At 38.7% G+C, this 13221-nt stretch overlaps 1 long non-coding RNA gene across 2 annotated transcripts in view; it reads left to right on the top strand.

Moving 5' to 3' along the window:
• The window catches only part of LOC113480852, a 15623-nt gene extending 4370 nt beyond the window's left edge, over positions 1 to 11253 (top strand). Inside the window, exons 2-4 of one of the 2 annotated variants that reach the window (XR_003398547.1) lie at positions 577 to 849; positions 2685 to 2819; positions 8974 to 11253. This is a non-coding gene — a long non-coding RNA (uncharacterized LOC113480852). Of the gene's footprint in view, positions 1 to 576; positions 850 to 2684; positions 4092 to 8973 lie in introns of those variants that run through there. The other variant, XR_003398546.1, reaches the window with a different exon arrangement.
• Positions 11254 to 13221: the final 1968 nt, after the last annotated feature.

Genomic DNA, 13221 nt, shown 5'->3' with positions numbered 1-13221 from the left:
GGGGGGGGGGGGGGGGTTGGCTGCTAGAAGAATTACTTTTTATTGCTATTCAGTAAATAACTATTTGAGAAAGGTAAATTAATAGAACTAGCAGTTGCAGGCAAGCCAGGAGATAAGCACATTCTGATAATTAGCACAATATGTTCAGTGAGTTGTCAGGAACATAGATAAATTGGGGAGGGGTGCAAGGAGAGACTAAAGAGGAAAGGGAGGAAAGCAGTAAGAAAGCCTAGAGTTAGAAAATGTGAGCTGCTGAATGCCAATAATGTTAATTAATAGTTGTAGCCAAACAGAGAGTTTCCTGGTAACAGAATTTGTTCTTCTCAAGTCAAGAGAAATACAGTATTTTCAGGTGATCTCTGTTGTTCAGAGATCTCCTTCCCTGGGGTTGCCAGCTGTGTTTTGATAGCCAGATTGGGTACGAAATTTCTGCAGTGGCAGATTCTGACATCTTTCCTCCCTGTCAAAACAGCTCAGCAGCCATCAGTTCCTTTGCTTGTCAAGAGGATTTTTTTGCTCCTTGGCAAAGTGCCTGCTGTGTATTTATTCCCTTTGTTTGGATTTTTTTCTTTTCAGTGATGTTTTCTGCACACAAGGATTCTCACCCTCTCAAGGAAAACCATAGTTAAGAGCTATCATGCCACTCCTAGAAGTGAATTCTAAAGCCTGATGATCATCTGTCACCCCACAGCCCATACATTTTCCTTCCTCACTAGTGGGGTGGAGCAAGAGAAGTCAGCAGCAAGGACAAGCAACGATTTAATATTTCTCTGCAATTTCTGTGTCACCATTGCTGTGGGGCAGAGAGCCCCCTGCGGCCACCTTTTTTGTAGCCTTTTCTTCACTCAAGTAAGTCGCTAACAAAGATGACTGGGAAACCCAAGGCTCTATTTTAATTCTCAACAATCCATGAAGTGCACAGGGCACAATGGTACACTGCTCAGTGAAACCACCTAGTTTTTCACAGAGTACTGTGTGTGGTTTGTAATTTTGTAATGCTGCAGTTTTCTAAGTGGTGTTTTAGTACTGAAACAAAGAGAATACTGTTTTCATGTGCTAAAATGAAGTGATTCTATTTATTAATGACATTCCTAAATTATTTTATTTGCAGGGGAGATCAAATCTCCAGCTACCTACCACCATTTTTCAATTTTTAATATTTTGTCTTCTCAGAGCAAACATGTTTGGTGATCTTGGAAGCATTGTTTTATGTAAAATAACAGCCTATGCAAGAGCAGGCTTGGAACACCCAATTCTCAATTATCTATGATTAGACTATCTACGTTGCAGATTATCTGTGTCACAAATGTAAAACCAACCACCCTGCATCCAGCATAGGTACTAGCTGAGGCTCACCACTGTACAAATGTCTCTTGCAAGACTGTGTCTGGCCTGGAAACAATACATACACCTTCATACAGAGCCAGAGATCATAAATTCTGTGGAATCAACGTTGCCTCTAAGAAGAAACAGCTGAGGCTCCTCCTCACCGTATTCCCAGAAGCAGGAGTGACAGACAGTATACTGCAGTCACATCTCACCACTTCCCCTCAGAAACAACTCAAACCCAGCTGGGCTTCAGGCCAACTGCAGCCGACTTCATGTGGAGAGAGCTAAAATGATCCCCAGCATGTGGGATTATGGGAGGCCTTTTAGGTCAGGTGAATACGATACACATGCATGGATTCAGTTTGGATATCTGACTCAACAAACTCTCCAACAGGGAACTAAGGAGAAAGCACTGAAACATCAGCAGGAAGAAGCCTGGCCAGTTTCTGGAGGAAAGTATGGGAGCAGAATGAAAAGGCCAAAATGTCATAGGTGACACCATCAGTGAGGCATTTACACTGTAAAGTATTACTTGCAAAAGAAAACAGGAAACATTACCATTAGAAGTAGGATATTGAGAAGCATTCTGTCTTTGGCTCACCTCCAGCCTGACTGAGCTGGATGACACAGAGGATCCAGCTGAAGTTATAAGGTGACTATTTCTTAGTTGACTGTTACAGTGCTAACACAAAGCTTACAAGCACACCGGTTTTCTACAAACTACGATAAAACAATCGCCTCTTAGTGTAGAATTAGATTTTAGTGCTAGATAGTAGCTTTGCAGCTGATTATTTTGTAATATTATTATTGCACCATAAATGTGTTTAGCATTTTGGATTATTTTACAAGAATATAGCTTGCCATAGAAGAGCAAGCCAACTTCTAAGTGAACACAAGTATGTAATAGCTATCACTTTGCCTTTAACAGGTCATTAGAAATTCAAAACTAATTATTTTAATTCCTTGCAAACATTCAGGTAAGTTGCATAACTTCATAAATCCGTTAGCTTCAGGACTTCCATTTCTGTGTTTTGACTGCCCCATATAAGCAATACCAACAAAGTCAAACAAGCTGTTGGCCTGTTCCTATGTTGCAATCTTGTGTGATATTATATTCTCTAGTAATGCCAATTCTTTTTGGCCCAAAGAGTCAGCCAGCTTTCCACGTTTTTAAAGCTGTTTCCATTAGGAAAAGAAACTGAAGACATTTGATATGATCCCCTTTATTTATGAAAAATGGGCATAACATCCTGATTTATGGAGTACAACAAAATTCAGATAAGCAGGAACAATTTATTTACCTGTAGTTCCCAGACTCTCTGTAGGCACCTGTATTCTAAAAATCTTCCTTCCAGCATTTCTGATGTCACACAGACAGAATTACTGCAGCTTGCAGTTCACCTCCTCAATTCTGAAATTATTTCTAAATCCTCAGAAAACCAGCTGGACTATTTGACCCTCCTATTGTCTGCATCTGCATGTGACCAAGTGTGAGTACATTTTCTACCCGTTACCTAAATGAAAGTAAATTGTAAATTGGTTTTTGTGTGTTCTGAATGTAAAGTGGCTCTCATGGCCACTACTCTGAATAAAATGGTTGAACTGTCTAATGCCCAACACAGTAGCGTGCTCTTTAGACTTCATTTTTTCATATTGTCAAACAAATCCCTTTGGAATTGCACAGAATCTCTTAGCTTAGCCAGATATCACAGGCAATCCCATGTGGCCATCCACTGAAGCCAAGAGAATTACTGCAGGGATGGATTTGGCAGTACAGCATTTTGAACTGAGTTCCCTTAAGCAAGAAATCAGCACAAATGTACAAATCTGGCTGTGTTTGAAGGTTCTGTTTTGCAGCCATCTGTGCCGGCTTTTATTGTTAAACAGGAGTAAAACAAATTCAGGACTAAATGATACTCATTTATATATGCGTTTAGGTCAAAAAATACACATAATTAGGAAAGCTGAAAATAACTAGGAAAAGCTGTTTTGAATTATTAGAAAACCCAGAAAACATGTTTGAGTAAAACACTAAGCATCCAGCCTAAGATATGTTGACACTGCAAATTAACATCAGAATCCTAATATGATTTCTTAAGCTAAAAGATACAGTCAGCTGAAGGCAGTTTGCTGTGTGTTGATTTCTCAGACAAAACATCAGAGCTGAAATGTTGCCTCCTTTGTAAAATCCTGTATAATTTTTTAGAAGAAGTAATGTCCCTGATTACTGTTTGCCAAATCAATGAGTAATTACATGGTGAAACATATTGCTACAGAAACCCACTGAGGTCAAGAACTGAGTAAATTCTAAAAATGTACATGAATAAAAAAACTACCGGGAGCTGTGGTTGTTCACAATAATTCTGGAAGCCTTATTACATGTCATGCTTCAAATTTAAGAAAATCTGTTACTGTTACAGTTTAGAATAAAATCTTTTAAAATGGGGACAGGCTGTCTCCTGTTACCAGCAGCCAGTACTGCGTTCAAGGACCTACCTGATCGTGCTGTAGCTGTAGAAAGATACTGACCCAGTCTGATCTCAAGTTTGATCCAGAATAGTATTTTCTACATATCAACCTCTGAGCTTCCTGTGACATCCCTGCTGTTTGGGAGCTGAAGAAAGCAGGGTGCATGCCAATTTCAGTTACTTTTTTTGCCATTTTGCTTTATTAGTAACAACCATTTTAAGGATAAGGCACATAAATAATAACACAAGTTTATAGATTTTTTTTCTCAACACACCAACTCAACTATGTTTTGATTTGTGCAATCAGAGGGGTTTTTTTAAATGCAGCTTTGCTCAAGAACTTGATCCACATTCTGCTTTCGCTTCTATTTGGGACCAGCTTCTGATCTAGGCAGGGAAACACAGTGAGGGTTTAAGCACTGAAGTGCTCTCAAATTCAGGCAAGATCAATAATCCTGTTAATTAGCAGTATTATTTCTGCTTTTTTAACATTCTTTAAATTGTGAGGAATGACACAAGTGACAGCTACATACTCACCAGGCTGTGGAGCAATCACCACTGCAAAAGTAGTTCCAAGCAGTCACTAACCATTCTCACTGCCAAGTCTCCCTGTGCCTCCAGTATGCTCTGGCATAGAGCAGTTACTCTGAAACAGCATGTGTAACCCAGGAGTAAGCTCTTGTTACATCTGGAGTTGTGGATGATGAGCAGCTAACACCAGCCAGCTGATGGACAGTGACTTACTGTTGTCCAGGTCAGCAATTCCTGCCTCTCCACCGTCACTCTCCCCACTGTAGAAGCCTGGTCAGAGCCACCTTTTCCAAGACTCTGGAAGCAAGACAAGGCAGGAAATATGATATGGATGGAGTGGAGGCATATAAGGGAACAAAAGTGGCTTCTTTTTGTAGAAATGAGGGAGGCAAGTTAAAATTTGGGGCTTCAATATGTGATGTATGGACACAGGTACAGAAGTGGCATAAAATGGCAGGTATGGAAGCACAGATCTTCCTGCACATCCATGCAGACCAGTCTGGGGACAGAAGTTTGATGCTATTAGTTGCAACAAAGGCTTGCCCCTATCTCATGGTTTAAGACTGGGAACTCCTACTCTGTATCAGTCTGTTTTGTTGTCATAGAATCTACACTAGGATGGGTAACAAGCAAGTTAAACTTTACACCCAGGAAGTTAATCACATGCTGTTACCAATCAACACACCCCTACAATGGAAGAAGGCTCAGAGCCATAAACTCCTGCCATAAAACCTGTGACAGAATTAGTCAATTAGAGCAACAGGGTACAATAGAAAAACTCACTCACCATTTAACAGCCCAGTAAGGCCTTTTAAGAAACCAGTCAGGATATGGCACATGACTATTGACTGTAGGTCTTTCAATTAAAGCAACTGTCCCTTTAACAGCCTCTGTTCCCATCATAGCAGATACTAACATGCTCTTCTGTGGGTAGGAGTGTTAGCTGCAAAAGATACGGTCTTTATGATCCTGATACAAGACCAAGTCAAACCACAGTTGGCAATTACTTGGGGTGGAAGACGATACACCTTTTATCGCCTACCCCAAGGTTTTAACAGTGGCCACACCTTTGCCCATGCCATGTTAGCTAAACAGCTAGAATCAGTCATCCTCCCACCTGAAGTAAGAGTTTCGCAATATACAAATGATACTCTTAATTGGAAGACATGATGAGGAGATGGTTCACTAAAGCATGAATGCTATAGTCCATCATTTACAAGAATTAAATATTAGTGTTCCTGATTTGAAATAACAAGGACCAAGTCAAGAAGTTATATTTTTAGGTACGTGATGGATAGGAGAGAAAACTGTTCCAGAATCTGTATTATCAGAGATACAAAGCATTCAATCACCTTCTGAGAAAAAGGAATTACAAGTTTTATTAGGAACTTTTGGGCTTTGGAGGTCATGTATTCCTGGATTCAGTATTTTAGGGGGATCTCTACAATTTGCTGAAGAAAAACGCAATATGGAATTGGAAACAAAGTCATCACCAAACATTAAATGCTTTAAATTAAGACATTTTACTAACCAATCTATAGGACTCCTTAACCCTGCACACCCCAGTGCACTTCATATAGGCATAGTTTATGAGGGATATCAATGGGGATTATGGCAACAAGATGTGCAAGGTAAAAAAGCTTATCTATTATGTTTTGCTCTAAATCATGGCAAGGCTCCCAACTGCCCTCCATTTGAGAAAGTTCTGTTAGCTGCATATGAGGGTCTGCTACCTACTGAGACATTAATTCAAGAAAGGGAAATCAAGTTACATATACCCATTCCTATTTTAAAACCAATTTTAACTGGTAAGCCATTACCCTTAATAGTAGCCCAGAAAACTGCTCTACAGCAATGGAATTTGTATATACTGCACCAGGTGACAAGTGACGGGATGAATAAAGAAAATAAATGATCAGAGAGTGTACAGCGAATAGGGATGCCTATTGAATACTCCTATCTGCCCTCCTCTCCAATAACCAGTGTGCTGTCCTGGGAAAGCAAGACAGAAAAGTTTGGTTCACACCAGATAGAAAACTGGGTGAAAAACAATCAGCAAGTAAATGGTAGAGACGTATGGGGAAAAACACACTGTAGGCAGACCAATCTAAGTGCATATCCATAGGACCTGTATCTGTCCACCCACCAGAAATCGTGAGGCAAAGTGGAATCAAATGGCTGATCATTTAGCTAAAATAAATGTATTGCAAAACTAGAAAGGCTAGTAAGTGGGTACAGGAATGGCTAGGACACACTGGGAATTATGATTTATTTCAACGGGCTGCAAGGAGAGGATGGCCTGTGACAAAAGCTCTGGCAATACCTACTGTAGACACATGCTATTTTTTTCAAACAACGGTAAAGTACCTGTCAAAATGACAACAGTTTGCCAGTCTCAGGGAAGGTAAACTACTCTGAGAAACTCATCACGTAGATTATATTGGTCCTTTGAAATGAACACCTGAAGGCTGGAAATACATCCCCACAGGAGTAGAAACTGTGGTGTAGGGAATGTGCACCACACCCAAGCTGCAGCTGGTCCAGCAGTCATTGCTGATTTAAACCCGTGGTTTGCTACTTTTCCCTTGCCCAGAGAAATACAATCTGATAATGGATCACATTTTTAAAATAACGTTTTACAAAGGAAAAGGAGTACAGGATTCTGTAGACACTACAGGGAGTAAGTTAACAATAACTGTGGCTTGGATTATGTCTGAGACCTAGATGTCTTTAGCAGGAAAACCCAACTTTGAAACTAGTTACAAGAATACTGTCTGCATTAGCACAAGGTCAGGGACTGATAGTACAGGATAATGTTACAGTAATCCTAAGATCTAAAATTAACCTGACATTATGTAATATTGTATAGGAAATTGCAAATTATTTTAACAATAAAATGAAGTGGGTACTACAGACATATAAGGCAACTAATTATACTTCAATGGCTCATAAGAATTATGCTTGAATTGTCAACAGCGAGAACAACATAGTAACATACATAATTTTTTCCATGAACACTGCTAATAATCAATAGGAAGTTGATGTAAATGTACAAAATTAAGATACCACTTGTTCCTGATTACCTTCCAAAGCAATCAAAACAACCTCTTAACAAAGGTACTCCTTTACTTAACGCAGCTGCATGATGGATGAGATCCCATGATTATGGCTCCAAAATTAATGACAATGAGCATACATCTGAACTTAACCAACGTAAGCACTAGTACATGGAACGAGACTTGTGCTGAATAGTGTCCCTCTGTGATTCATGGCTACAAAATCATTCACCAACAGGACACAGAACTAAAAGAGGTATCATGCAAACTTTGCTGGGTGGAATGGGTACAGGATCAGGAATATAGAATTCATTTGATGCTGACACTCTAGCAAATAAATTACCAATATTGGAAGAAATGAAAGCTGGTGTAACCAAATGACTGCAAGCTAGTTACCAACAGCTTTATAAACTTCCATACCAGACTGGCAAAGTACTTGACACATTTAGCGACACACTAATGTATCACTGTGGTCCCCATTACTAACCAGAAAAACCATACCACAAGAAGACAGCTCTGCTTTATCTTGTATTTGATTTCAATTAACTGGTATATATTAGGTTAATCAGATTTGGGTAGCCATTGGAAATAATCAAAGACAAGCCTTAGAACCAATGTTCCCTGACTGTGAAAGACAAATTCAAAGGACAATAGCTTAAAACTACTGAGGGTCCTTATTATAATGCAGCTACAGAGGAGTTAACATTCCAGTTGCTAGGAATTGGACAGATAAGTGCTACTCATACAAAAATCACACCCTTATGCCAATTTGCTGTCACTCCTTAAGTCTGGAAAATGTGGATACCTATAGTACCAGAAAATTGTTTGCATTGTAATACATATGAAATTTATGAAATTAGTAAACACTACAACTGCTGGCTATCAGGCTGACTTGCCCTACCATGCCCAGAGCTCCAGAATTATGCAGGATGAAACACTCCTCTGGTATCTGCATCTGGCAGCATGTCTACAGTAATGAGATATGAGTATATGGCAGTGTTCTCAGATGTGTGTCTGTATCCACCTTCAATACCATCCACTTTGAAGATGATGTAAATTCTGGACATGGCACCATTTGCTGCTGTAATATGACATATATTTTTGACCAAATAACTGATCAGATCAGATTTACAGGTTAACTTCTTGTTGACTGAACAAATGATGTCTTATTTCACACCATTTAAGATACACTAACACAAAGTGACCTTCAATCCACAAGATGACTTTCTCAAAATGTCAAGGGTACCCAACATCTGTCTGAAATTGAAAAATACTGAGATGAAAGACAAGTAAAAATGGTATATGATAATAATGAACTGATTCAATTAGTGAAAGTGGAAACCAGCCTTACTAAACACCATTGGTATGACATCTTTAAAGGTTTGTCACCAAAACTGCCAATGTATTGAAACTAATGTTAAATTTTATGCTTGTACTGTTAATAATCATTGTATTGTTATTTGTTGTAACCTTCGTATTGACCTGTTACCTTAAAAATCAAATAGTACGTGTTATTAACTCAAGTTAAATCACATACTAAATCTGTAAACAACTGGTTTCCCATATGCTCTCACCCTCATCATGTGCAGGCAAAAGAGCTGGTAATTAGTATGAGGAATGTATTAAGCTCACTGTGCAACACCAATAATTGCTGAATGCTGGGCTAAGCCAAGGGGCAGAATGGAACCAACCTACACCCCCTACAATGAATCAAGACTCAGAGAAGATGAGAAAAAAAATATGTCAGCGAAGACTGTAAAGAATTACCACCAACTATCCTAAAGCTGAACTTACCTCAACACCAAGGGGACTGGAGGGTAACCTTTGTTTTAGATACATGTCTGTACCAGTGGGTGATCACACTGTGTAAACAACCTTCCCCAAGATAACTGCTAGAGAATAATGTCTTGCTGAGCTAGCCAGACCAACATGGTATGGGAGAAATACATACGTGGCTCAGTCAAAAACAGTATAGAAACTGAACAACCAACACCATGCATTTTGGAGAGAGCAACAGGCCTGAGTGGACTTCAACCCACATACTCCTTCCTGGTGACTATGGGTGCCCAGCATCGTGACAGTGAGCATACAGACTCATAACAAGAATTAAGTTTTTATTGTGATTCATCTGTATATTGCAATTCCTATTCTATCCTTGCATTGTGATTTCAGGACATTGCTGTATCACTCTTCTAAATCAAAAGCCCATGTAACACTGAATATATCAAATAAATCTGATATTAAACATAAAACTCCCATGCAAAGTATCTAAAAGAACCTGGTCAGAGAGTATTGGATTCTGACACATATGAAAACATCAAGCAAGATTAAATGGAGGAATAAAACCTTTCTTGTAACTGGGAAATAACTGAAAGGGTGATGACTCCTTTTGTTCTTGTACTAAATCAATTAGGATAAGACTTTTATTGTGGTGGTAAGCAGTATTTCATATCATCAAATCCAGTTGACAGTAATCTAAATGGCAGTTTGTGCTCAGTGTCTTTTCCTAGCAAGAATTAGATTTGCAAATGCCACTTAATGGAGAAAATATAATGTAGAGTATTTTCTAGCTACAGGTACAGCTCAGTGAAATCAGTCATCCTCCTAAGTGTCTAGATTCCAGGTGCTACCAGATTTTCCAGCAACTGGTAAGACTCTACAAAACTTCATGGAATGCTGGACAATTTGCTCATCTTAAGTGCTCCACTGCAATACCTGACAGTATCACAACCACTTAGATTAACCACTTTCCTAACTCACTTCAAACTTTTCAAAAGCAAAGCAATAAGGTCTTTCTGAGGAAACCTTTTCACCTAAAAATAAATTTGCACCAGTTAAAGAGAAAATAATGTATATTATTACTTGATGTACTAATATAACACTCATGTTGTGCATTTTTTCTTGGCTGACCCAAAAGTCAATTACTGAGTTTATCTGACATCAGCTTTTATATAAATAGAAAGTAAAACCAAACAAACAAACAAAAGAGCATCATTTTAGTAACTTTAATAGCTTTGCCAAACTTTAATCACTTGGGCTGAAAATTTCCATGATGATTGTCTGTCCTGGCCTGTACAAACTTCATTCAAAATTGTTCATAATAATACTCTAATAATAACAGCTATAGAAAAGACCATATAGAAATGAATCATTTTGTCTTTAGAATAGGGCTTGACTAGCTTGCAGTGAATACAGCACAGTCACACTCCAAACAAAGAGGCTAAAGCAAAATTCCAAATAGCTATTCACTAAATAGCACCATCTAACCTGAACGCTGAATAAGTGGTCCTGAAGAAAAAAATAGCACATCATGACGTTGTTCAAGGCTGTCATATAATGTAAACAACCAACTTCAATGCTTCCCAGCTTTTCCATTCTTGAACTTGCAACTGTAAAGAATTTGACTGTGTTTATGTGTGTACTCTTGCATGCATACATAAATGCAATAAATATACATGTCAAATAGAAGCAATGAGCCAAAACGGTGTAAGTTTTAAAAGAAATAATGCATTACCTGAAATGGGAAAATTTGAACTATTCTCCCAATATAAACATGTAGTTTCATATTGTTATTTGGCAGTACCATGCAGGCTCCATAAGATGGCAGACCTGCACATATCTAACAGATGCTGGTGTAATGACATCGCTGTAAATATATTGCTTTTAAAATGGTTGCTTTAAATGGATGGTTCATGTTTTTAGTCTGAATGTTTTGAATGTGATGTATTTAGAACCGTAACTCTGCTCACTACTCTGTATTACCTTTCCCATACTCACTGATGGCTTCGGACATGGCCTACATAAAGCACTCATAAAAAATTAAAATGTAGCATTATGACTCAGACCTGATTGATTTGAAATTACCTGAACTTGACCAGTGTAACTCTTTCTAATAAACCAATGTAATTGGTATTTATTCCCACTGATTCATTCTAGCAACTGGTGCTCAAAGTAAGCTAATTCTTAAAATACAATTGTTGTCCTCAACACACTAAAGTTCTTGAATATATCTTTTAAACAGCCTGATTTATAGGCGACTATTTGTGGCAACAATAATTTATTTGTGAACCCTGAAATTGGTATATTTATTTCTCATTGAACAATAATGTCACTTCTAAAAGCTTTTTTCAGGTTCTCTGGCATTAATGTAGTTCTATTATTTGTACAGTCATTATAGTAAATTAATAAAACAAATTGGCTTTATGACTAATATACAATGTTTAAGGCTGTTCTAGAGAATACTGTGTGATGCCTTTACCAGTGCTTTATACCCATTTCCTTTCCATTTGTTAAGACCTCAAGCTGTTTTAGACCTAAGATTTTCAAACGTGAATTTTTCAAAAATGCTATCGTACTTTAAATGATCAAGTAAGAAATGGAACGAGCTTGCAATCTCGCTTTTATGGTTTTTAGCAAACCCTCACTCATAAACGTTGTAATTATAATTACACAGGCATATAATTTTCCCATAAAGGTTTCATTGCACTTGTTCCACTTGGCTAGGTCTACAAGGAAAAGTGGCTAGATTGTTTTTAATATTTTGAAAGTATTTAGAAAAAAGACAGTAAGAAGTGTTCATGCCAGCAGGCAAGCAGTTTGTACTCAGTAAGGCTGTGAAAATTAAATCATGGTAATTTTAAAATAAAAAGTGTTCTACTTCCTAGTAAGCAAATGGAATAAAGGAAACAAATTACCATGGAATTTAACTCAAAATGCTTCCAATAGAAGATCAGAAATGTTATCCTGAAAACTGTAGTTAGGAAGAAAACTTTCGCTAGAGTCAAGAAATTGGGCCGTTATGTTCATATGCAAATTTTCAATTTTTTCATATGTAAACATGCTCTTTAATAATTGCTTAGCAGTGAAACCTTATTTAATATACTGACACATTTGCAGGCTTCTTGCTGAGTCACTCTTCAAGAATGGGATTTTGAAAAAGAGCAACGAAACCACTCCAATAACAGAAATACTGAAGAATTTAGATAATATTATGAGCGTCTGTAACCTACTTCTACGTTTAGACAGGTTATTGTATGTAGCTTTGAAGATGTGCCAGGAAGTTTTTGCTGGTTTGAAACTCCCATCATTTTTAAAGTGGTCCTGTAAGGCTCTTACTGGTGCAGAGAAGGCTTTGCTATTTGTTTGGTTCTAGTTTATCTATGGTTATTTCAATTAGAAACATAGAAATCCCACATGACTGGTTACGGCATGTCTGCGACTCCTTATGCAACAGGACTGCAGTGGGTTTGGGCCAGGCCCAAGGGGCCGGAGACACCCAACAATGTCCCGAAGTCCCAGATGGAAGTGGGCCAACCTCGCATGCCTCTCTGTACAGCTTTGCAGTTCGGTCTAATTTTGCAGAAGCATCTCTTTGTGTTGAAAGATTCTGCAGCATTTCAGCAAGATATTTAAGAGATCACTCATCACTTTATCGTGCATATCCTCCTCCAACTGTCACTCAAACTGTCACTTTGAGCAGCAGTCCAAGAAATGCTTCTCACACCACACTGGAAGGGCACAATGAGCAAATTTGTATTGCCACATTTGTATCTCTGTCACCCTGTGTGGTGGAATGAGAAAAGAGGTTTTGTCTTTCTGCTGCTTTCTGATACAGAAACCCAGCTCTAAAGAAGGAACTGACCGCCGAAAACCTTCCTCCCCGTTCTGGCTCATGAGCCAAACAATTGCTACTGCTGCAGGCTGTAGCACCATGAAGAGGCGGGAAATCCAGCGCTAGAGCTGCTGATACAGCCAGGAAGGGCCGAGAGCCCTATGGACCTCGCCAGCCTCCGCGGGCGCGCCCAGGGGGAGGCTGCGGGCGGCGTCCCCTGCCGCCA

Source organism: Athene cunicularia (genome assembly GCF_003259725.1).
Source record: "Athene cunicularia isolate RWA chromosome 5 unlocalized genomic scaffold, athCun1 chr5_part1, whole genome shotgun sequence".
In the NCBI taxonomy this organism is placed as follows: Eukaryota; Metazoa; Chordata; class Aves; order Strigiformes; family Strigidae; genus Athene; species Athene cunicularia.
Note: the sequence above shows the minus strand (reverse complement) of the source record. Positions and strands in the feature narration are given on the sequence as shown.